The 25,956-nt window shown below is 36.0% G+C and overlaps 1 long non-coding RNA gene across 1 annotated transcript; it reads left to right on the top strand.

Moving 5' to 3' along the window:
* Positions 1-17,070: 17,070 nt before the first annotated feature.
* On the top strand, positions 17,071-24,419 carry LOC135451254 (uncharacterized). The gene is made up of 3 exons (XR_010441250.1): positions 17,071-17,162; positions 23,595-23,626; positions 24,365-24,419. It is a non-coding gene; the product is annotated as an uncharacterized LOC135451254 (long non-coding RNA).
* The last annotated feature ends 1,537 nt before the right edge of the window (positions 24,420-25,956 follow it).

Raw genomic sequence — 25,956 nt, 5'->3', positions numbered from 1 at the left:
AAATCTCTTTGTCCAGGATTCTTCTCCTGGGAAGCTGAGAAGCCTCAGTAATTACCTGATTGCTTTGCCTGTGTCTTGCTGCTTTGGAATGAGTTTGGACATTGTTTACTGATAGGTGATTGTTTGATTGGTTTCATGTGAATTGTTGTTGACTTAATGACCAATCATGGTCAGGCTGTGTCAGGACTCTGGAGAGAGTCACAAGATTCATTATTATCTTTTTAGCTTTCTGTAAGTATCCTTTCTCTATTCTTTAGTATAGTATAGTATTCTTTAATATAATATAGTTTCATAAAATAATAAATTAGCCTTCTGAGAACATGGAGTCAGATTCATCATTCCTTCCTTCATCTGGGAACCCAGGAAATACAAGAGAGACCCTGGGGCAAAGGAGAGGAAAGTGGAAAGGGAGAGTTTTCCAAACACCCATTTCAAGGCAAAAAGATTCTCTTCTTGAGACTCCTGGTGCAGGAGCCAGAGGTGAAGGAGGCACCTGCAGAGGTCTGGTTTTTATAATGTGAGTTCCCTGATGGTTCTGGCTTCCTGCATGCACCTCTTTGCCATCCAAAATATTGCTGGATGTTTATGGACAGGAGCTGCAGTGTTTGGACTGCTGAGAGCTATTTTCTTGGCATGAAAACAACTGAGCTGTCCTAAATTAATTATCATCTTCTTTGTTCCTAGGTGCACTAAACATTGCATTATTGGCCCAACTGTCCTGTCCAGGTCATCTATTTCCAAGGCCAAATTATGCACATTTAGGTAGGAAGCTGCAGAGTGGATTATTTCCCTTTAGGCTGTGTTTCAAGAAGGGTTTGTCTAACATACTTACTTGTAGAAATGCTGTCAAGATGTTTTGAACACTGACTCAGAATCTTCTGGCATACCAAACTGCAATAGCAGACTATTTCTCAGTATTGCCTCAATATCAGTAACAATTATACATTTAAGATTCTCATTGAAGATCTGTTTTCCTGATTAATTTGATTATGATATTTTAAAATCTTTTATCTATACTGGTGATATTTCATAAGACAATCCTAAATATAGTCTGGCAATTCCTTTTGCCAATCTCAGTCTTCTCATTCCTTTCCAGTGGCTGTTTGTGAAATGAGCTCTCATTGATGAAATCCTGGCAGACTGAAACACTCTACAGGCAGATCATCACTGTTTCATGGTTGAACAGGGTCAGTGAAAAGCAGTACATGCCTGGGTGTGGAAGTGAGCAAGAACTACATCAGACTTCCAATGTGTTTCAAGTAGTGCTAGAAGCATTTGAAAAGTGGTATGTGGAAGATATAAAAGTGCAAATAGATGTATTTCAAACATTAAAATACAAATAAAATAAAATAATTAAATAAAATTGAATAAGCTTCCAAAAGCCCTTCAGCACAAATATGCTAGGAGAGCAGATCTCTTGGTAGCGTTGTTGCCATTCGGTTTGGATTGCTGCTCACTTTCACAGTTTGTCCCAGAACATTAAGTTTCTAAACCAACATGTCAACCTGTTGGCATTGTAGGTAGCATTTGAATCATCCTCTGGAAGTTGAGTAGCTGCCTTTGCTTCTTTCTTTTTTGTGTCCCTTGCTAGTGCGTCCTGCACACAGAAATAACCTCACAGGCCCTGTCACTGCTGAACCTCTGAGGTGTCAGGGCCAAATGTACAACAGCCATTTTAAAGTGAGGAGGGGGTAAATAAAGGGCAGATATCCTGGGACAAGTGAAGTGACAAGTGAAGTGAAGAAATCATAGGGCTGAATGTGAATTATCAAGCAAGGTATCACTACACTGAAATCACACTCTGGTGAGCTCATAGAATCACAGCAACAGAGAATCAGGGAACCCCTGAATGGTTTGGGCTGGAAGGGCCTTAAAGCTCATCCCATCCCACCCCTGCCATGGGCAGGGACACCTTCCACTGTCCCAGGTTGCTCCAAGCCCCATCCAGCCTGGCCTTGGACACTGCCAGGGATCCAGGGACAGCCACAGCTTCTCTGGGCACCCCATGCCAGGGCCTGCCCACCCTCACAGGGAAGGATTCCCTCCCAGTATCTAACCTAAATATACCCTCCTTCAGCTTCAAGATATTGGAAAGGGAGATGAAGTTTGAAATCTGAAAAATGAGGATTTAGAGACATTTCCATTTCAGTAACACGTAGAAATATAGTTCAAGTGCTGTTTAGAACTGTCCTATAAAATAAATTGTGATAATATAGAGGTCCAGTTTTATGTAATATTTTGATGATTTTTTTAATATTTAGAATATCTCACCATATCTTCAACGGAGAAAAATTTTGCATGAGTATTTACAGTATGAGCAGCCACTGAATTGTAAGACAGAAAAATTATACTGGCTCACTATTACAAAAAAAAAGTGCTTTGAAAAGCTGAACTTGTGAGGCACAGGCAAGAAAAATACCAGTAGCACATTCTCCACTCTCTTTTGATTTCCATTTATTTTTACCTACTTAAATCTGTACAACTTTTTATAAATTATTTATTTCTTTATATTCTTCTAGTGAAAATTATATTAACCAAAACTCATTTGTCCTTACATTGTTTAATTTTCAAATTTCAAGTTATTATTACTTCATTCCAATTTTTAAATGCTGATTTGAAACATGGAAGAAAATTCATGTGGTTTTCTCCAGAAATAGCAAAGGTCACTATTGGCAGCTTGGTTTATCTGTCTGGCCAGCTAGACAGTTACAATGACAAAATTAATTCAAAAAGCATCAATTTATTGATATTGTCACAATTAATGTTCTGCTTATTTGAACTTTACATTTTTATTGCACTGGCACATTGATGCAATGAACTAATTTTAATTTTCAGGACCAAGACCTTTAAGACACTCTAAGAAGAAAAGTGTTCAAGTACATTGTATCACAAATCTGCAATGTTTAAAGCAGCCCTGTTAGTGCTAGTGACAAGAATGCCACCAATTTGTGACAAGTTATGGATTTCCTCTCTGCAGCAAGCAGCAGGTATGACATTCCAAGAACAGGTATCAATAATAAGCTTTTTGAATCCCAGAGTGTTCTTGTATTGGATTTAGGTGCCCAGGTTTCTTGGGTTTTGTGTTGCTGAAATGGCTCCTTAGGTATTAGAGAGTCTTTTTCTCAGCCTCGTGACTGAAGAAGTTGAGATTTCTCAGCTTTTGTTTCTAAGGTTGTTTATTTTCTCTTATCTATGACATTCTTTCTCTGACCTGTTGAGATCTGTCCAGCAGGTTGGGTTGTGGCACAGTGACTGCCCTTGCAGTGGTGTTAGGTTTTTATACTATGAACTATGTGTACTTTATTTATAATTTTCCAATACCTATCACCTATGTTAGACAGTCTGTCTCTATTTTATACCAATCAAAAGTGTCACTATCCCAGCAGAAGATGGAGGACAAGAAGGAGAAGAAGGACAGGACATGCCCAGACCCCTCCATTTTGCCTCTTGAACCCTCATTCAAAATCCTACTTTTTAACCTTGTGACAAATTAACTGTCATTCTTGTAGGGGGATAAAATATAAGAAAATAAAGGTAGTGTAGAAAGTAATCTTACCCCTAAGGAGTTTCAGCTGGGCCAATTATCAAAGATTAGGAGCAGGCCTGGCTTTAATAGGGCACAGCTGTGACCAATGAGAAGAAGAGTGCTGTAAAAGAGTGGGGTGGCTGGGTGAGAAGGGAACTGGAGTTAGTTGGCTGCTTTGTGAAGAGGAAAGAGTCAGTACTCTGAGGAGCTGATCATGAGAAACACCAAGCAGGTATGAAACACTTGTGATAAGGAGACAACAGTATGGAACCCCTGTGATAAGATAACAACACATTCTGCTCAAACTCTTGTGGCTTGTAAATCTTCGCACAAAGCTGGTAATTGTTTTTTCCATGGGCTAAAATCAAAGGCACAGGTGTTTTGGACTCTGTGCCAAGCTCTCTGAGACCCCTGCCAGGGTCTCAAATCCTCCAGGGCAGGCAGAGCAATGTCCTGGCTTCCAGCGCAGGTTCTGGTAGTGGTGGCTCTGTTAGAGGAGATCAGGGGCTGCCCTGTGCTGCTCACAGACAGTTCCAGCTTGTTTCAGACAGCTTCAAATGCACAACAGAGCAACCCTGGATACAGCTTAGTCCCATTAGAAAACTGCAGGAATGTTTAAGAAAGGGCAAAATGGTGCACAGGGAGTGACAAAAAGAGAATTGAGGGAAAAGTAGACAATAACAGAAAAACAAACAAAAAAGTAAGATTGAGAAAAAATTGCCCCAAATAAGCAGTTACTGAAGCATTTGAAGAAACATCTTTCCCTCCCCTCCTGCAGACTTCAGAGAGAGGAATTTTTCCTGTCCCCTTTGCAGCCTCAGTTTTCTGTGCTTTTGCTGAATGTCTTGGTTTCTTTGGTGAGACAAAAAGTGATGCAGAATGCTGGAATCAGCTTGTAAAGTTTCTTTACTGCCATACTTTTTGAGCTTATTTTCCTCCACTAATCCTTCGTTCTTACTGGCTTCAGCATAAGTCTCTGGGCTGCAGACTTGGAGATGTGCACTCGTGGCACTCAGGGGATTTGCAGCTTTCCAGAAAGAGCTGGATGTGGCAACTCCACAAGGTCCCAGAAATTGTTCTGTCTTGCACGGCTGTATGTACATCCTGTGTGCCCTGCAGCAGGACAAAAAGCCGAGGCAGAGACTGATGCCAAGGAAGTTCCACCTTAATATGAGGGAGAACTTTTTTCCTGTGCAGTGACTGAGCACTGGAACAGATTAACTAGAGAGGATGTGGAGCCTCCCTCACTGGAGATATTTCAGAGCTGTCTGGACATCATCCTGTGCCATGGGCTCTGGGATGGCTGGAGCAGGGAGGTGGCACCAGATGAGCCACTGAGGTCCCTTCCAGTGCCAGGACAAGAGGACAAAGTCTTAAGCTGCACATGGGGAGGTTTAGGCTGGGTATTAGGAGGAATTTCTTCACAGAAAGAGTGACTGGGCTTTGGAATGGGCTGCCCAAGGAGCTGGTGGAGTCACCTGTGGTAATTTCAGGGTCCCCCATGGCAGGAAGGAAATGAATCTGACTCCAGATTCTTAGAAGGCGAATTTATTATTTTAGGTACTTATATTAAAATAATACTATACTAAAGAATAGAGAGAGGATACTTAAAGAAGGCTTAACAAGTTACTAATGAAAAACTTGTGATTCTCCAGAGTCCTGACACAGCCTGGCTGTGATTGGTCTTTAAGTTAAAGTAATTCACATGTTGGATAAACAATCTCCAACCACATTCCAAAGCAGCAAAACACAGGAGAGAAAAATGAGATAATATTGTTTTTCCTTTTCCCCCGAGGCTTCTCAGCTTCCCAGAAGGAATCCTGGCAAAGGGATTTTTCCAGAAAATATGACAGTGACAGTCACAAATTCCAGAAAATATGACAGTGACAGTCACCATCTCACCAGAGGTGTTTAAGAAAAGACTGGATGTGGCATCAGTGCCATGGTCTGGTTGCCAAGATGTGTTAGGTCATCAGTTGGGCTCAGTGATCCCCAAGATCTTTCCCAGCTTGATTGATTCTGTGATTTTGTGGTCTCTTACTTGATGGCCAAGATTTCCTTCTTACAGAGCTCTTGATGTTTATTTGTTCCATGCTTAGCATAATATGTTTAGAGACTGGAAGGAAATCTGTGTACTATAATTCTGCTGCCTGTTCTACAATGATACAGTAAATTTAACTCACTGTGAACAGAATTACTCATAATAACTCCATTTCCTGGCACAGAGCTGCATTTCCATCCCAGAGGCACTGTAAAATATACTCTTGCATTGGGCCTGGCAATTTCATTGGCTGCTGGTCAATATTTTCTTCTGAAAGAATTTTCCAACAAGACTTTTCACAGGTGGATATACTATGTATATTCATTTATCATGTAGGTAATAAATAAACAATGTATATTATATTAATTATTCTTTATATTATACTAAATATAATATAGTATATATTTTATACTTATATTAATTATGTCATTTATTATATCATATTATAGATAATATTATATATTATATTCTATGTAATATATATTATATTTTAAATATTATATGTTATAGTTTATTTTTTTATATGTTATATAATATAATATCATAAATGATATATTATATATTTTTTTTTCATTGTCACTCTATCATCCACATCTATTACACTGGGTAACTGAGGTATGACCAAGGTAATTTTGAAGTGAGCATTAGTAAACAAAATGGCAAGAAGTTAAACTTTTAAAAAGATTTTAAAACAACCATTCCCAAAAATGTTGATCTAAGCCTTTCACCCATAGTTGTGTTTGTTACTGAAAAACATTGTCAAAATCAAGCCTTATCATGTTGAGAAAAAAAAATGTGCCTGAGGAACATCAGCAGGGAGCAAAGAGGATTAGTCACTCTTGAAAGGTAAAAAAAAAAAAATAAATGTATAGAACCTAAGGCAAACAGTGACCTTAAAAAGGCAGAAATGGCAAATCTTTGCATGAAAATTTTCATGCTCTTGTAGCTTTTTGGTGACAACTACTCAAAGAAAGTTGGTGAAAAGTGAATTTCTGGAGCAGAGCTGTAAGTAGTGTGAATTTGTGTGTGTGAATGTTGAGATTTTAGCTATAGGAGCCATCATAATGTGTAACTGAGGAAAAAAAATATTCTTTTTACAAGATGAAAAAGTTAATTAGAGGTGAACATGTGAAATGCATGAATTCCTATTACTGCATCAGCTTCTTTTTCAAGCTGAAAGTTTTAATCTGTTCTTCCAATTAGGGCATTGCCATGCCTTCATTGACTGGATTTTCATCCTGAATTCCACGTTCCAAGCTCTGTTTAAATGGCAGTGCTTAGGAAAACTGTTATTGAGAATTGGAGAAAACACTTTATTTGAAAATTAGGTTTTGCAATGCTGTGAAAGGGATCATAATGCAATTAAACAATCAGAAATTCTTTTGCTTGTTTTTCTTTTTTCTGTGAGTGAAACAAAAGGCTCTCACAAAACACTGAACTGATTGTCAGAAGTTTTTTTCTTAAACATCCTGGAACTGTGCACTTTGCTTCATTTACTATCATTTCAAGGATAAAACCTTATATAAAGCATAAATAAAGAAACAAATACAAAGATTTGTGCAGAAAATAATCCTTGGAAACTCCTCTCAAGATAAAATAGATCTTAGTTTCATGCTAGGTTATTGAGACATGTTACAGGATTGAATAGAGAAGGATCCCTCTCCTAAAGAATAATTTAGAATTATCTAGCAAATGGCTTAACTAAAGTTGATGATTTTCAGGAAGATCTTAAACTAAAGAAAAGTTTAAAAGGAAGCTGCACCTGTATTGGAAAATTATTTATAAATGGTGATGGCAATTTAATCCCTATTAAATTTTACCACATGTATTCTCCATATTTATAATTCTCTTTTTTTCCTGTTTATATTTGCATAAATATTGTTTTACTTTCATTCTGAAGTAAATTCTAGAAAATCTTTTTGAATTGGTCAAAAAAGATATTTTAGTTATAGATATGCTATATATATTCAGTCATATAGATTTAGTAATATATATTTTAATTACATATATGTTATACATATATCTAGTTATATCTATTTAGTTATATATATATATCTCCCTATTTATAATTTTCTTTTTTTCCTGTTTATATTTGCATTCATGTAATTTTCCTTTCCTTTTTTAGTAAATTCTAGGAAATCTTTTTGAATAGGCCAAAAAAGGTATTTTAGTTATATATATGTTTAGTTATATGCATCTAGTTATATGTCTATGTATATGTTATATGTAGTTATATGTAGTTTTATATATATATACACATAGTTATATATATGTGTATATATACAACCGAATTGGCCTGAATTGGTTTTATCTAATTGTTGTGACATAAAAAGATTTTTGCAGGCTTTTAAACACCAAATACAATGAATTCACATAATAGCTTGATCTTTTCGAATATTTTGTTCCTGATTAGTGACAGTAAAACAATATAATTATAAACATATAGTTGTGATCTTTTGGGAAGTTATTTATGGAACAAGGGTAGTGGTAGGTTTCTGAAGTCGCCCCTACTACCCAAAACACTAGAAAGATGTCATTTACATTATACGTGCTTTATAAATGCCTTTACAGGCAATACACGCCTTGAATAAGGAAAGTCTAATCATTATTATATCATCAGGATAGATGAAATAAGTACTGTTTTACATTTTAATCCTAGAAAATAGCACAGAGAAAGAAATTACATAATTGGGTTTAAATGTATTTTGTAGTGGAAAAGCTGGTGATGGGGTTCCAAATCCCCAAAGATGCTTTTTCATTTGATCATCTACATTGGAAGTCAAAAATTACGACAGTGACAGAGAGGAGCACCAACTCTAGAGTACTAATTAAAATGTACCAGCTCAATGGATCTTAGTTCATCTTCACATGGAACCTCATTAAGGCAAAATGATCTGTACAAATTAGTCTTTCCAAATAGAACCACTGGCAATTTTTAATGAGGTTTCCATGTAAAGCATCATCTGTCAAATTGCAAAACTAAACCAATCAAAGACATATCATGCTAGATTATGTCTCATGTCTATTTGTTTAATTGGGAGATTGGTTCATCTCTTCAATGCAATCTTGTGTTAGACATGTGACTTCAGAATTTAGTGACCTGCTTGCATCAATGTCAATATTTGGATGTTTAAAGAACAGCATATTTAAATTAGTATTTATAACTGTTAGCAGAATAGACTTTAATTTATGTTCTGTTCACATTCTAGGCAACTAATGTCTTTCTTACAGTACTGTTAACAAAGCAGCATAATAAATTTTAAAAATATACAATTAGGAATAAATAAAGCTAAAAATAACTGGAAGATGCAAAGGCTGTCAGGTGCCAAATAAAAAGAACCAGAGTTTAACACATTCTGTTGTAGTTTGTAAGGTATAATGAGGAAATAATTTGAAGCTTAAAACATCATTCTGGTTCTAAACAGTGGAATAAGAGATAAAGGGTTTTTATTGCATTTTACAGCTCCCCTCCTCCCCCACATGTCCCATCCAGAGTCAGCCTATCAGGGAAAATAAAGGGTGCAATGAAGTTTTCCTGTTGATATTCAGAGAAAAACCCTCATTTTTCTTTTAACACAGGAGTCAAAAAGAATGAAAAAATGTGTTTGCAATCATGTAAATCAGAGGTAAAGGTTACAATGGTATCTTGATAAAACAATCTGGAAAGGACCTTAGGAGATTTTTTTTAACCCTTCTCTGTCTCAATCTGTATCATCCAGACCTAAAGGACTCCTGACAGATATTTTGAAGTCAGTTACAGGAGTTTTTTACTAGGATAGAAACGATGTTTGCAACAGGCAAAGACATATTAGTGCATCTTGACTTGAGCTGTTTTGAAATTATGGAACTCATGTTCCATGTTCCACTTATGTGGAACTGGTGGGCTTTATCTGAGATACTAAAAAATTAGTTTGAACAGCAATTCAAAACTTTGAAGAGAGTTCTGAGGAGAGCAGTAAGAATAATTACAACCACAAGAAATGTGTTTTAAGAAGGAAGACTTAGGCCTGAATAGCCTTACAAAGATCATGTGAAGTAGGTAAAATGCTGATAAAATATCTGCTAGAAATAGGCAAAATACCCATCTCTACACTGGGATAGTACCAGAATCAGAGCTCTTAAACTAGATCAAGAAATGAAGATATTTGGACTTTGGAGAAAGCATTCTGGTGAGAGGGATGGGTAGATTTTGGAGCAGATTGGAATACTTAGGGGAAACGGTTGATGCCTTTAAAAAATCTCTTATGAGATGATCTTACAGGAGCTCTTAGAGGAAACTGTTGATGTTTTTAAGGTCATTTCATGAGGCAGAATTTTTACAGGAGCTCTTGATAGTCTTTCTGGCTCTGCCTGTTGGGGTTTCCAGGGAAATTCCAGTCCAACACCAGCCTTTGGCAGCTTTCTGTGTATCATCAAATAATATATTCTGACATGCACTCCTGTGGAGTTTGCACACCCAAACTGCACTCTGGGCTCCCAAATACACCTGTGTTCTCGGGGGTATTCTGGAAGGCGAAATATATTCTGTGACAACTCAGGCACCAGAGCCTTGGAAGAATGACACAGGCTCTCTAAATACTTCTGTGTCATGTTCCAAAGTAATAAGAAGTAATGGTAAAGTCTGCAATTTAATCTGTAGCCATGTTTACTCTGGCAATCAAATAGCTTGTTTGTGCCTAATGAGGATTTTATTTTAGAACAATAAATTAATGCTGGTTCTGGCCAAATTACTTGATTCATTGCAGTAACAACTGTGCACTTTCTATAAATCATGGACAATTTTTGTTTAGCCTTTTTTGACCTTTGTAAAAGTCACTTGTCTTCTTACCTTTTCAAAGCAATTTTGCCGAAAATATACTTATGTTTTTTTATTTCTACAACTAGCCCATCTGTTGTCACACTTAATATTTCTTATATTAACTTTAATGTATCACCTCCCACATACCGTTTCTGCAAGGTACAAATTGTCCTCCCTGATATTTTTAAGGTTTTTTTTTTTTTAACTAGTAGTCTTTCAATCATTTTTTAAGTCATCACTCTTTCAGTTCTGATTGCTTCTCTAAATTTTATATAGAGACCAAAAATTTTCTTTCCTGTGTTTCATTGTAAGAGTGTTCTCAAAGTAGTCTCACAGATTTTAAAAGGAGCCAGGGTCCTCCAAAACCCAACTCAGTTTTACTTATAAAAAAACCCCTCAGTTTGTTTTATAAGCATGGTATTAAGCTCACTATTGCTATTTGAGGTAGTCTTATAACACACACATATCCCAGTTTAATTGCAGAGATGTTTGATTTAGATGGCAGCCTTCCAGTTTGAAGTAGGAATAGAAGATCAGTTTAAAATTTGACAAAAGACAATACAAAGTAAGACTAGGAGCTACAGTTATAAGGGTAAATTACCTAATTTGTTTTCAGTTAAAAATTTAGCAGTATGAACTCTACTGAAAAAAATACAGTAGAAAGTGATCCCTTCCTCCAAATCACTGACAGATTATTGTATCCCCATTACTGTTAAAGTATAATTTTAATATAGAATATATAGTTTTTTTAATTTTTCATGTTTATGAAATATTTATTTATAGTTCTGCCTGCCCATTTATCTCAAATCAATAGCATGGAGAAAAAAAAAACGTTTTTCTATACAAGAAAAGAGAAAAAGTATTTATGTGTGACCAAATAATTTATTACAGAGCAGGATACAAACTCAGAGATTTTTACTTCCGGCATGCTTTAATCTTTGGGTTAACTTCATTTTAGTGTAATAATGTATTTCCCTGAAAAATGGAAAATTTAGCAGAGTCCATAAAATCTTCTAACTGATTAATTTGAACTATATTCAAAATTCAGTCCGTAACAAAAATAAGAACCTAAAATTGCCCTCATAAAGGCCCTGAAAAAAGAATAGAATTGTCTACAATAAGTACATTAACAAGTTCAACAACTCCTAATAGTTATTGTGAATGCCTAAATCTACACCCTGATGAAGTACAGAAACACAAACTGAATAACTTCAAAGAAATATTTAAGTTGTCAGAATTCTTTAGAAATGGTATCATCTTTAATCACAGCTTTCATTAAAGCACAATTGCTGGTGTGATGTGTTCAGAGCTTCAGTTCCCTGCAGGCCTGAGATTGGGTATAAACCCTGAGATTTGAACTTTAATTTTGGCTTCTTTCTCCTTCCCTCATTCACACAGGGCACATTGTTTGCTGGCTTCCAGGTTATTTTTTTAATCTCTTTCTACCAGTGAAAATAACCAGTTAGATTGTAGATTGCTCAGTTTTTCGTTATCTCTTTTTTTGGCGCTTCCCATTGGAATTAGCTATTCCACCCCTTAGCTCAGGTGAGACCCCACCTGCAGAGCTGCCCCAGCACAGGGAGGAGCTGGGGCTGCTGCAGAGAGCCCAGAGAGGCACCAGGATGGGCAGAGGGATGGAGCAGCTCTGCGGGGAGGGAAGGATGGGAGAGCTGGGATTGTGCAGCCTGGAGAGGAGGAGATTTGGGGTGAGCTCAGCGTGACCTTGCAGTGCCTGAAGGTGTGGTGGTGTTTGCAGGGGTCCCAGGATGAGGGGAGGGATGAGAACCTTCACTCCATGTTTCAGAAGGCTGATTTATTATTTTATGATATATTATATAAAAGAAAATTATATATTAAAACTATACTAAAGGAATAGAAGAAAAGATTTCATCAGAAGGCTAGCAAGGAAAAAGAAGGGAATGAGGTGATAATAAAATCTTGTGACTGACCAGAGAGTCTGAGACAGCTGACTGTGATTGGCCATTAATTAAAAACAGCTCACATGAGACCAATCACAGATGCACCTGTTGCATTCCACAGCAGCAGATAATCATTGTTTACATTTCATCTCTGAGGCCTCTCAGCTTCTCAGGAGAAAAGATCCTAATGAAAGGATTTTTCATAAAATGTGTCTGTGACATGAAGAAGCGACAGGAACCATGGAGAGGGACTTGGGACAAGGGATGGAGGGACAGGACGCAGGGAATGGCTTCCCACTGCCAGAGGGCAGGGATGGATGGGATATTGGGAAGCGATTCCTCCCTGAGAGGGTGGGGACACCCTGGCACAGGCTGCCCAGAGAAGCTGTGGCTGCCCTAATATTTTAATATTGTTATTGTATCAGCATAACTCTCCTGTGTTTCTTTATTCTTTAAACTCAATGAAATCTCTATTTCTAATGCGGACATATTTTAGTTGTTTATTTTGGATTGTTTATTTTTATTATTCTTCCTCAGCTTTAGTTCCTGGAAAACAGCTGAAATCCATTGGTAGGGCAGTAAGAACTGGCAATAGTCCACATCCTGCCCAAACCTACTTTCTAAATAAAAGTGCATTGTTAGTGCTAGCAAAATAGCCCATTTCACATGCATGGTCACCTTCTTTAACAGTGTTCACCTTGACTTGTATAATTTCAAACAAGCAAAGAAAGTTAAGGAAATAATAAGGTTAAAAAAATCCCAGTTACTCATTGCTGACATTGCTAATAGAAAAAAGTAGTTTAATAATGTTTACATTGAAATCTTGATGAGTACACAATTGCAAAATTAATTTAGCATTAAAAACCTTATTAAAATTAAGACATTTTAAAATACATCTACAGCAGCAGCTATGATTCTCTGTGTGGGAGAAGGCAGTTGCTGAGGATTTCTGTGAACTCTGCAGCTGGCACAGACAACTACAATTCCCAGGAGAGCAGCAAATGGTGTGACAGATTAGTTTCTTTAGCAGCCATGCAATAAAAGTTACTTGTGGATTCATAGAAAATGCCCTTTCAAATGACCAATCCATCCCATTATGGAGAAAAATCAATGCACCTTGTGCTTTTCAGTTTATTTACATTTCTTTGCATTTTAAGGTGACTTTCCCTGTAGCTGTTTGCTTATTATAAAACTAAAACAATGTTATTTGTGTATCCTTTGGTCGCTGAAGGTAAGAAGGCTAAACAGCATTGCATTGATAGGAAATGAGATTGTTGGTGGCAGCCTTCTTTCTAATTGATGCAAAGTTCAGGAAATAACATATTCACACCAGTCAAGGCCAGACCCTTCCTTCCAGTCCCAGGGGAACAGAAAAGTTCTACTTTTCTACTTTATGTTTTTGAGCCCTGGCCACCAGGCCAGCCCTGAGGCTGTGCTTCCCACCTGAGACCAGCATTTCACATAGAGTGTATCAAGGTCTAAACATCAAACATCAATCTCTTCTTGCGCTTAAATATTTTTTTTAGGTTTACATTATTTTTATGTTTTCTTAAAAAAAAATATTCTGAAAATTACTGAATTAATCCTGGAGAACTCCCTGTGATCCATTTAATCTGATTTTGTGAATTACAGATGTATGATTCTGATATTGAGATTAGCAAGTATCTCTAAACATCAGGAATTTATTTTCAGCATCCACCAAAGTTTTAGTCTATGCCCTCACCTGGTTGTTTAGCCTGGCCCTTGTACCTCTGGCCATGAAAGACTCTCAGCAGTGACAGTTTCTCCCTTTCCTTTCCCTTTCCCTTTCCTTTTTTTTCTCTTTGCCTCTTTTACTAATTAATAAAATATATCAAGTATTTTTTACACCAACACCTAACTTCATTTAGTTTCAATCATGTTTTTTGAGTATACTTCAAACAATTCTGGGTTAAATCCCTTTTATTCACTGAGGTTTAGTTTCCTCTGGTCTTGTGTGTTTAAACCAGTTTGTAACAGGGAGGAATAGAACAGACTAGTTCAGCTGGAAGGCAGCTAAAATAATCATCTAATCCAGCTGCTGGCACTGAAGGGCTGGCCAAAATGTAAAGCAAATTAATGACTTTTTAATTTCCCTTGTGATGGGCAGAGGATTCTGGGCTTCCCAGATGAGCAGTGCCCTGTCCACAGTGTACAGCCTGATCAATTTGATATTGGATTGAATTTCTTTGTGCATACACTCATGTGCAACTCTTCATATGTCAGTCTTTAGTGTAAAATATAAGTTTCAGTAGCAAAATGGTCTACTTCAATTTTAAAACTGTTTAATCTCAACTTTAAACATTAGATGGAGCAAGCGTATTCACCAAGCAGATCATTCTCCAAGGGTTTAGACTCTCCTGAGGAAGTCAGTTCCCCAGATACTGTGGGAATGGCACTTTCTAATTGCAGAGATGTTGGGGTAAAATCTTTAAAATACAAAGCAGTGTTCCTCTTTCTTCTCTACTCTCCACTGAGTTCAAGAATTACAGCCAGCACAGTGTCAGGTCCTAAGCTGCATTAGCCGTCTCTATAAAGGGAAATTATACACTACTCTTACTGTCTAAAGCAATTACTTCTTATAAAGAAAGTGATTCAATTATTGTTGGGGTTTTAAAAATCCTATTTTGCACAGCAAAACACATATATTCATCATTATATCACTAAAGATTCAGAAGCACAAAGAGCATTTTTATTAATCAAGTGGCAGGAATTTAACTACTGGACTGCATGTGGGACGTTTTCTGGAATATGCATTTGTCAGTGAAAGAAATAAAATTCACATACCTGAATTTAATACCACTGAAATCTGCCAAGCAGGTGTTAGAATGACTTAATTTAGCATTTTCTTCATACATTTTTGCTAGCATTTCCAACATGCATCTTTACCAATGACTTAAGAAACAAACAGAACACCCCAGCTAACCTCCAGTAATGAAAGCACACATGTATTTTAACTTCTTCCACAAATTTGTTTAAATAACAATAAAAATATTTTTGAAAGGCCTGAAGAGGTATTTATGCTTCTGAAACTGCAGGAGAAGATCTCATACACTTTTCTAAAATGCAAGGATGCTTGTTGAGAATTCCAGTAGAAACCTGTCATAGGTATAATTTTTTAGAAGTTTAAAAACCTTAGTGTGTCCAAGATAAAACTGAAAATCAACCAGTTTCCCAATACACTTGAGCCTTTGGATAAGAGGTCTGTAGCCAACGTAAAAATTTGATACAGATAAATCTTCAAATTTATCAATGAAAAAACCCCAGACAATATTAGCAAATTAGAATGCCCCGCATGCCCCTGTGGTAAAAGCCAGAATGGGTTCAGCTCTTTTTTCCTTTTTAGGGTATGGTTTTTTGGGGTTTTTGTGGTTGTTTTTGGGGGTTTTTTTTAGAAATTGTATTTAAATTCCTGGCAATTTATTAAAATCTAAAAGTCATTACAGTTCTGTAGCTCTGCAGGTGCCTACTGCCATCTTGTGTACTTTTGTTGCCATGTGAATTGACATGTCTTATAACTAAAAGGTCTACCAAGATGTATAAAGTATATTTAGGATTTAGCGGATAAAGCCACTCTACATATTAAGGCATGGACAGTGAAACTGGCAGAACTGGAAACACCGGTATCATTTAATCTCTTAAAATGTAAATTACTTAAAATGTTAAGTTCTACATTTATAGTGATAGTCTTTCTAGCTTAAAATCTTTCAAACATTTTTTCCCCTGTTGTTTGGGAAATTCTGACTTGTGGAAATCTTATTGACACTGGTTGTTCATGTTCAACTTGAGCTATTTCTTAAATTCCTGGTCTCCCCAAGTAGAAGACAAAATTATTGTTTAAAGGAAATATTTTGGTCAGACATTATTATCATAAATCCATATTGGCTTCTTCCAACCATCTTCTTCTGTACTTTATGCTTGGAAAATATTTACTGACTTATTTTCTCCATCTTCTAAATCACTCAGCAGGTCAAATGCAGCTATCCTTACATCCAGGGCTGTAACTTTTTCCCACTTTCCTACTCAAATATCCCAACTGCCATGGCCAGTCCAGGAAAAATTATCACTAAGCTTCACATCCCAAACATCTCCTCCTTACTTATGAGATCCACCAAAGCACTTCCACTCATTGTTTCCTTGACCACTGGTGTCAGGAAGTTGCATCAATGCCCTCCATAAATATCCTGAATTGCTGGTGGCCACCACCACAGTGATATCTTTGAATTTTAAGTCCTTAAGGACTTCCAGGCCCCTGAAAACAAGAGCTGCCAATACATGGCTTCTTCCAGTTATGTAAAATCAGCCTTACTTCTTCCCTTTCTTTTTTTCATGTTTATTTCTTTCTTTGTCATCCAATGGGCCAGGACTGGGTAGTAATTGACACAGACTCTCAGGACAATTACAGAAGGCTGATCATATTATATTAAGAAATCCATTCTTTTTATACCCTAGTTCATTACAGGTGGACTTGATTGGTCCTTTAATTAAAACACCATCACCACTGGCTAATCAAGAAAGCACCCTTTGGTAAACAAATCTCCATAACACATTCCACATGTTCCCAATACTAGGTGTAGCAGGTTAAGATAAGAATTGTTTCTCTTTTATTTGCTCTGATCTTCTTACAGCCCTTCCCAGAATGATGTCTGGGAAACTTGTGTTTCTCTCTGTTGCCAGAGAGCTGTTGCCACATTTCTTTTCCTTTTTATCTTTTTTTTTTTCTTGTTTGTTTTTTGGTGGGTTTTTTAAAATATTTTCTCTATCTGATGCAGTTGTGGAGGGGAGTGATGGAGCAGCTTTGTTGGACACCTGGCCTCCAGGCAGGGTCAAACCACCACAAGAGCACTTTGACATCCTAAGGTAAGGAGTAATACAGAAAATATTATTTTACACAAGGGTTGCATTGGTCACGAGACATTAAGTGTAGTTGTAGAATATCTGGTCTGACATACAGATACATGTGAGTAGTATAAAACACTTCTTACCTGCCTTGTTAGTTTGTCTGCTAAGAGGGGATGAGCAAAACCATCCAGGAAATATCTTAATTGCAAAGTAGAATGAGAAGGCATGTGTGGGATTTATTAAAATTTCAAATGCTGTGGTTATGATATTTTAGATAACTTCACAAAAAGCTGTATTTAAATATGAATGGAAACACAATCAAAATTAAGAAAATACTATAAAATTTTTCTCAGACATTATATTGCAGACAAAAAGAACATTCAATAATTGGATGTATTGTCAGGGACTACAACACAGGCCTCTCAGATTAGAAAGAATTTTGATTTATTTTAGAAAGGGGGTTCACAAACTGTTAATTCACAGTTTATCCTGTCAGGCTAAAACAGCATTTTTGAGATAGAAAATGTTGCTTCCATCATGGAGTGAGACAGACAGGCAGTTATCTCTTTAGTTATATCTCAAGTGTTTGCATTTAAATCCATTGGAATCAATGTAAAAATGACAGTATTATAGCTCTGGACCTCAGCTAGGATAAAAATGAAAAGGAAACAACCTCTGACTCAAAAGTTAGCTACCTGATGTGTTAGAACTCATCCTGTTCAATACTTCAAATGAGAGAGATTACAGTGAGGTTGAAAGACAATAATGGGGAAATCTATGATCTCAGATTTCAGAGTCTGATTCATTGTTAAGCCCAGTGAAGTCTGACATGTTTGGAAGGAAGAAAGTGGAATCTTAGAGCTTAAATTCATGCACAGGTGATGTTTTGTTCAAGAAAATTCCCTCACAGAAGTGACACACAATATCCTTATAGAGTGAGCCGGACCTTGTCACTGGAAAAATCTCTTTGGCAGGATTTCTTCTCCTGGGAATCTGAGAAGACTCAGAGAAAAATGAAAGCATTATCTGATTGCTTCTTTTGTGTTTTGTTGCATTGGAGCGCGGTTGGAGATTGTTTATCCAACAGGTGTTTGATTGGTTTCATGTGAATTGTTTTTACTTAATGACCAATCACAGCCAGCTATGTTGGGACGCTGGAGAGTCGTGAGTTTTCATTATCATTCTTTTATAACCTTCTGTCTGTATCCTTTCTCTATTCTCTAGTATAGTTTTAGTATAGCATTCTTTAATATAAGTACAAAAAATAATAAATTAGCCTTCTAAGAACATGGAGTCACATTCTCAATTCCTCCTTCATCCTGGGAACCCAGCAAATACCACAGGACTCACTTCCACTCCTCTTGGTCTTTAGGTACTAGAGGCAGCAGCCCTGGAAAAGCTGAATCCATCCAGAATTCAGATGTATGCATCATTACCAATTCTTTCCTAGATTATTTGACAAGTAGTCAATCTGCTTTAAAGCTTTAGCTATTATGTTTATGGAGCTGATGGATGAGGGCCAGAAATACTCAAACTCATTGTCTGTCACTCTGTGTCCATGAGCATCCCCAGCCATTCCACTCCTCCTGCATCACTCCTGAAGAATTCCTCTCCTCTTCATTCACTCTTGGTGCTGAGATCCTGAAATCCTGTCTTAAAAATAACTCTTCTAACTAGACTTTAGTATCAGCTTTTCTTCTACATTGTATTTTTTTTTCTCCTTTGGAGCAGCTTTACTTAGCACTGCTCCAAACCAAACTCCAAATACTCTATACATCTAAAAAGGAGCAGGATCTTGACCTGTCAGTACACCTCTGTGGAAAATCAATTTCTTAGATCCAATTATTGCAAACATGTTTTTAACAGAGGGGATTCCCCCTTCTATACCTCTGATTTCTTTCTTAATATTTTTTTTTACATTAGCCTTTTTTTTCAGGGATCATCTGCTATTCATATCTGTATAATTTATAACACAGCTATGTCCTAATCTGGGTTTAACACTTTTAAGTGTGTAGTTTGAATTAATTCACCTAATTAGATTAATTTTTTAATGTACTCTATGTAGACAGACACCATAAAGTCCTTCAAGAGGATAAACTACCTTGTTTTTGTAAAACAATTGTCTTTGTTGAAGGCAGTATAAAAGAATACATCCCCTGATTTAAGGTTAATTTATTTCTTAAGAAAAAAAGAGGCAATTAGTTATGTATTACTGTCTTAAATAAAAATTAGAAAATAGATTAAATTACTTGGTTTTGTCTTTGCTTTAACTGAGGACTGTTTGTTTTTTATGGAAACAACTCTATTTATTCAGATTTACACTTTAAATCTCCTATGCAATCTGTCCAAATAAATCCATTTCCTTGTTAATCTGGTGTTTAATGGAGACTTCAAACCTTGAAAATATTGCATCTCTCTGATATGATATTGCTATGATCAGCACATGACTGGAAATATTCCAGTTACCATCCCTGCAAGAGTTCAAAAAATGTTTTTGTGGCACCTGAGGGTGTGGTTTCTTGGTGAACATGGTGGTGATGCTGGACTTGATGATGGTCTTAAAGATCTTTTCCAAATTTAATGATTCTGTGATTCTAATTCAAGGAAAACCAAAGTCAAATTTTTCAATACTCTGAGTTGAAAACTTTTCTGATCCATTAGGGATGTGAGAGGGACTTTTTTTAAAGGTTTTCCTTTATTTTTTTTTTCAAAAAGGATTAAAACAATCAAAAATCTTAATAATGTTGGAAAAAATCTGAAGTCCAAGGTCATGGTGTTTCTCTGGACCTTGGACTGCTGTCCTGGTCATAGTGACAAATGTTCTGGTATTGGAAAATAGCTCTGAAATTATTTTACCTTGTGAGTAAAGCACTGCTGTTGATGCCTAAAGATTTTTACTTTTTTCATATATTTGTGGTTTGTAGATTGTTAATATATAATTGTATCATTTCTAGATTTTGTTTGTTGGTTTTCAGAATTAGTTTTAAAGGCATAAAACTTTTTTTGGGTTTAAACAGATGAATGGGGATATTATTTAGTATTATAAAGTTACTTTAAAACATTTTATTTTTTATTTCTATATTTTCTATTATTAAAACTAATATGTTTATATTCTATATTTTATATTCTATATTTTATATTCTGTTTTTTACACATTTTTTCTCCTCAGAAAGGTAATTAAAAGTAAAAGCTGTTTACCTCTACTAAAATTTGTGGTTGATTTCAATTAAAAAAAAATTATTAAGTTTCACTTTTAAAAAACTCCATTGGGTTTTATAGTTTATTACAATGGATTTTACAGAACATTGGGTTTTATAGAACATCTGTATACAGCAAATTTTGCTTTCCAGTTGTGACTGTGGCTAGAAAGACCAGTCACCCCAGAGGATGGAGTGGTACCCACAGAACCCTCCCTTCTGCACAGGCTAGAAATCAGGGCAGAAATTTAGAAATATTAACTGGCACAAACCAAGACATAGAGCTGTGGGCTGGAAAATGAGAAAGCAACAGAAAAAAGCCAGAAAAAAAGGATTTTTAATGCCAGCTGAGGACTTCCATTATCAGGTCTTGAACCTGCCTCAACCAAAGCTGGCTTGGCATGACATTTCAATTAAAAGTTGAGAAGACCTGTCACTGATAGAGATGAGTAGTTTTTAATTAAATATCTCTTGAAAGATCCTGTGAAACAAACTAGGGCAAAGTTCTTCCAATAGACTAAATACAGAATAATGAGGGCTTAGTGCAACCTAATTATTCACTAGCTAATTTGCAAAATTACCTTTTTTCTTCCTCTTTTGAAGAATTCAGATGCAATATAAGGAACAGTGCACTGAAAACACCAAGTCACCATCCATTATTGAAGATATGCTACCCAAACTAAAAGGAATAATGCCCCTCAGTTGTAACAATAGGATTAAGGTGTACTTCTGCACATAATTCCATTCCACTTTTCAAGAAAAAAACAAGACTGTACTGACAGAATAACCAGCATTTCAACGTATCTCTGAAAAAGAAAAGTATTTCCCTACAAAGTATTTGTGTGGTTAGATCACCCTTAATAGAGTTCATGTGGGGGCTTCAGCTTTATTAATGATTTAATCTGACAGATTAAAAAATAAATGTGCAAATCAATATTCATGAAGTAGACACATACCAAGTTCATGTCATGGATTTTCATTTATTTTTATGTTTTATTCATTTACATTTCCTTTATAAGACATGCTTGCAACAAAATATCTTTCCACTCACACATAAAAAAAGGAAGTTAAAAACCACTAAACACTGACATATCTAATATTATCTCAAATCTCAGGATTTCTGTGTCAAGTAGAAACCCAAAATAGCATAAAAATTCTACTAGTGGCAGCTTCTTCTCCATAAAATTTGCTTTGCCATCCACTTAATCTCCCCATAATTAGGCAATCCACTGGTAACATGTGGTTAAACCAGAAATTGATGTTGTAGTTAATAGTTTGTATCGAATTATAGCTGCAGTAAGCAATCAAGTCTTAAAAAGGCAACTTTATTTTCTGGTGTTAAATAACAACATGAAGTTTTTCAATCCCTGTTTATAGAAAGCTCTTAATTCTCTACCTTCCTTAACTTCAACAGATAAAACAGTAACAGTTGTTTGAGATAACTTCAGGGCCAAATGATGTCAAAAGGACATTTTATCTCTCTGCCGCTAGGACTTGAAATGATAAGGCGTTGAGTGAAAAGAGAAGTGAGCAGAGAAACTCTGCTTGGAGAAAATCACATGTCAGAAACTTTTCTGACAGAAAACTCATCTCCTGGAGGGACAGGCAGTGGTTGGCAGCACCTCTGAGCAGCAAAGCTTTGAAAACACCCCTTTAGCTCCTCTCCCCACTCAGTTACCTCTCACTCTAGTGCCAGCCAATATTTGGGTGTGATGCTCATGTTCACTCAGTATCACAGCTCTGGGTTATGAGCTCCAGAGAGACACAAAAATGTTCCACTGAATTTGTCTCTGTGTTGAGCTGTTCATCAACAGACTATATAAAATGACTTAGCAGCTGGTATTTATGGTAGATAATAAAATCTGAAGGAAAACAATGATGAGGAGCTTGTAATATGCTGAATTATGTGCCAGAAGTGCAGATAGCTTGGATGTCTCTGCAAATGTGACAGTGGAATAATAAACCAGTGTTTCCTGACTTTTGACAGATAAAATGAATGTTTGAACTTGTGAATTGGGTTATTACATTGGCCACCTTCTTCCAATGTGGAATAATTCTATGAAAGAGTTGGAATATTACAGTTAGAAGGAAACTTAAGGGGCTTTACATCTTTTTCAGTTCTCAATACCAGTCAAAAGTTCTGACATTGCATTTCAATATACTCCAGTTTTACACACACTTTGTGTACTAGAGTGTCATCAGCAGCTAATACACAGAATTTTGACAGTTCTTGTGCCCAAAATGACTTCTGCAGTCCCATTTGAAATAGACAAAACTGCTGGATTAATATACAAACAGTTTGGTAAGTGAAGGAGAAGTGGAAAAGGAGAGAAGTAAAATCAACAAGTGATGCAAAGGTTGTCACTCATGACTTTTCAGGAGCAGAGCAATGCCCTGACAGTTCCTAAGAAAATGATGGCTAATCCTCCTCTTTTCCAGTCTTCTGCAACTCTTGAATCAGTAGACAGGTTTAGACCTCTTTTATTTAGTATCCCAGCAGTGACAGGTGAAGAACATTTCTGCAAAACAAGTTGTCAAAAAGCACAGTGGCTGAAGCATTAGGCCAAGACAAATGATTGGGTTGTGAGCTTCCTTTTAGTCCAGCTGAGATCAACAGCAGCTCTCTGATCCAGTGCATGTGGTACAGGTTACACATTGTATAAATGGGCTGTCAAGACGAAAAATAATGAGTAACTATTTATTCATATAAACATGGTAAAGCTTTTCCATATGAGGACAAACAAAGTAAATTATTTCTCAGGAGAATAAAATCTGGCTTTCTGGAGAGAGGTAAAATGCATTACAAGGGCAACATATTTTGGTTCTCAAAAACAGTTTTGACGACAAACACTCTGCATGGGAATGACATCTGCTGATCTGACCACAACTTAAGTTGACAGCAAGGAACCTGTAGGTTTTTTCTTCACAAATAAATAAATCTTGCAGCAAAATTCTATGTATGATAAATATAATGTTCAAAAATGGGTGAGTGCTGCATTTTGAAGGCTAACACAAATATTCTTTAAAAACCTTGTTATATTCCTTCAAATAAACATTCAAATATGCCTTGAAAACCTAAGTATCTTGTGGCATTTTTAAAAGGATGTTTTGAAAAAATAGGAGAATATCACTATACATGTGTGTAAATGCTGTAAGCTAACTGTAAAAATTCCATTACCAAGCAGTCCATTTTTATCCTATTGCCTTTAATTTTACCAATTCTAATTACTAATTCTAATTTGAATCCCTGCAGAAGAGAACAAGGCACCACGGACTCCCACAGCAGTGAGTTCTGAAATTGGAAGCCCATGTGTTTTAAACCAGGCATTGTGCTGGTTTGGGTTTGTGTGGGTTTTTTTCAGTGGATGATTTCTTTTTTTCCCCTCCAGTTTAATGGGCCTGTGTTTGACTTTCACGATAATTTAAGAGTCTGATTGATTTAATATAGAATTTTCACAACTCTTGGTAAAGTCTTATGGTGCCAAAATATAGGCATTTATAATCAAAGACAGAAAGTGGCAAATGGTCCAGAGGTATTTTTCTATTAGAGAAAGGACTACAATGCAGTGGTAGCCACTGTTGGAAATCCGGTGCTCCTTTTCACCAATTCATTCTGGGTGAAGCAAACCAAGACACATGGGGGATTTCCATAATTGCAGGGGAATTCAGGACTGAATAACTTGATTAAAGAGAAGCATTGTGTTTAGTGGGAATTGAGATTAAATGTTTATAAAAAACAAACTGGTAACATAAGTGTATAAACTGCACACTGATAAAATGGCTTGGTCTAGTAATACAATAATTCAAAGAAACAAGCCAAAAGGAATGTTTTCCTATTTTGCAATTGTGATACCTGTCTGTGTAAAGAATTTGATTTTGTGGGTTTTTTAAATCTTGGTCTCAATGTTTATTTAATGCAGGATGATTTTTGCAGAACTTTTAGGGATTATATACATTATTAGTAGCATCATATTTTTGGGGATTTTGTATTGATCACTACCACCTCTGTTTGTATTTTTTTAGGACCAAGTAAAAAGGAAAATATTTTAAAAGAGATCAGTGCCTGTAACACCATTGGTATGTTCTTATGAAAACCTCTCTTTCCAATTAGATCACTTTTTTATGAGCACCTTCTCCTTAGTACCTCTACATATTTCTCTTATATATTTAGTCTGGAAAACAATGATGATTCATATTTTGCAGTTATCAAAGAGTTTTTACAAAAATAAGTAAACACAGGACAGGATAATGGTTTATCAGCTGCTCTAAAATGTTTCCTATTAAAAATCCTTGTTATGAGAACATGTTTTCACATATCAATTCTTTCAGAGTTTGAAAATTGTGTTCCCTTAATTGAATGAACTGAGACCTTTGACTGTTGTTCCAGTTTGAGTCAGTCTCATCCACATTACCTCTTCCTTAGTGAAAATTAAAGCATGGTATTGATTTTGGAGCCTTTTCTTTTAAAGGGTAACTTTATTGTCAAATGCCACTATAGCAGATCATCTCCCCTTCTTCCTTATTTGTTTTTATTAATATGACCACAAAATCTTTCCCCATCTGTTCAACATCTTTTTCTCAAACACTAGTTTATCTTGATTGAAGCAATGTAAAAATGCTCTTTCTCTTTTTGATTTTAAGGTCTGTTTTAACATCTTTTTTTTTCAAAGACTAGATTATCTTGATTGAAGCAATGCACAAATTATCTTTCTCTTTTTGATTTTAAGGCATATCTTCCTTCAGCCATTTATTTTATCACTGCCTGGTGTTTACCCCTAACAAGATTACAGGAGGAGTTACTCATCTCCTCACATTCAGAGTCCTCTCTTGTATTGTTTTCCCTCTTGTACATGGTATGAGATTAAAGAAGTAATATATATCTGGAAATGAAAAATCCTATATAACTTTAAGCTCCATTGTTTCCTTCATCAACTTATTCCCTGAAACTCTCAAAGGCTGACTTTCTGAAATGAAAAATGTCATCTAAAATTAAAAAAAAAACAAACAAAAAACAAAAAGCCAACAATCCAAAGGAACAACTCTATGCAACTTATTTTATCTATTCTTATAGTAAATGAGAAGTTTTCCTACAAAGTGTCCACTTGTTAAAATTAAATCTGTACTACCATTAGCCCTCTTTATATTTATTAGATTATCTGAGATTTGGAGCAGCTTCAACAGTAATTCTCATTTAAGAAGATTATTATTCTGTATGTGAAACACTAGTTTTCTCCCCTAATTGTAATTTGGTTGGGTTCAGTTAACCAAACCCAGTGTTACTGAACCAGTGAATATCCTGCAACACATTTCTGAGACACAGGTTTCTGCTCACAGCAGCACTAAAATTCTGTCTTTCTGACTTCTTTCTTTCCTTGCCTAATTTATGTGTTCCTGCCTAATAAAATCAGGCAAAATATTTATGTAACTCTCATCTAGACATTTTTCCCACCATGATATTTTTTCTAAAGTTCTTTTTAGCAGTCATGGTATGTTCAGACTCTTAGAAAGCGAGTACATCAAATACTCAAATGCTACATATTCAGTCAATTTTTCTGGGGTTTTAGAGGTGTTCAATGCCCAAATGGTCTCTAGACTTTTACCCCTGATCCATAAGT

The sequence above is a fragment of the Zonotrichia leucophrys genome, chromosome 8 (genome assembly GCF_028769735.1).
Source record: "Zonotrichia leucophrys gambelii isolate GWCS_2022_RI chromosome 8, RI_Zleu_2.0, whole genome shotgun sequence".
NCBI classification, from domain to species: Eukaryota; Metazoa; Chordata; class Aves; order Passeriformes; family Passerellidae; genus Zonotrichia; species Zonotrichia leucophrys.
This window is presented reverse-complemented; position numbering and strand designations above follow the sequence as displayed.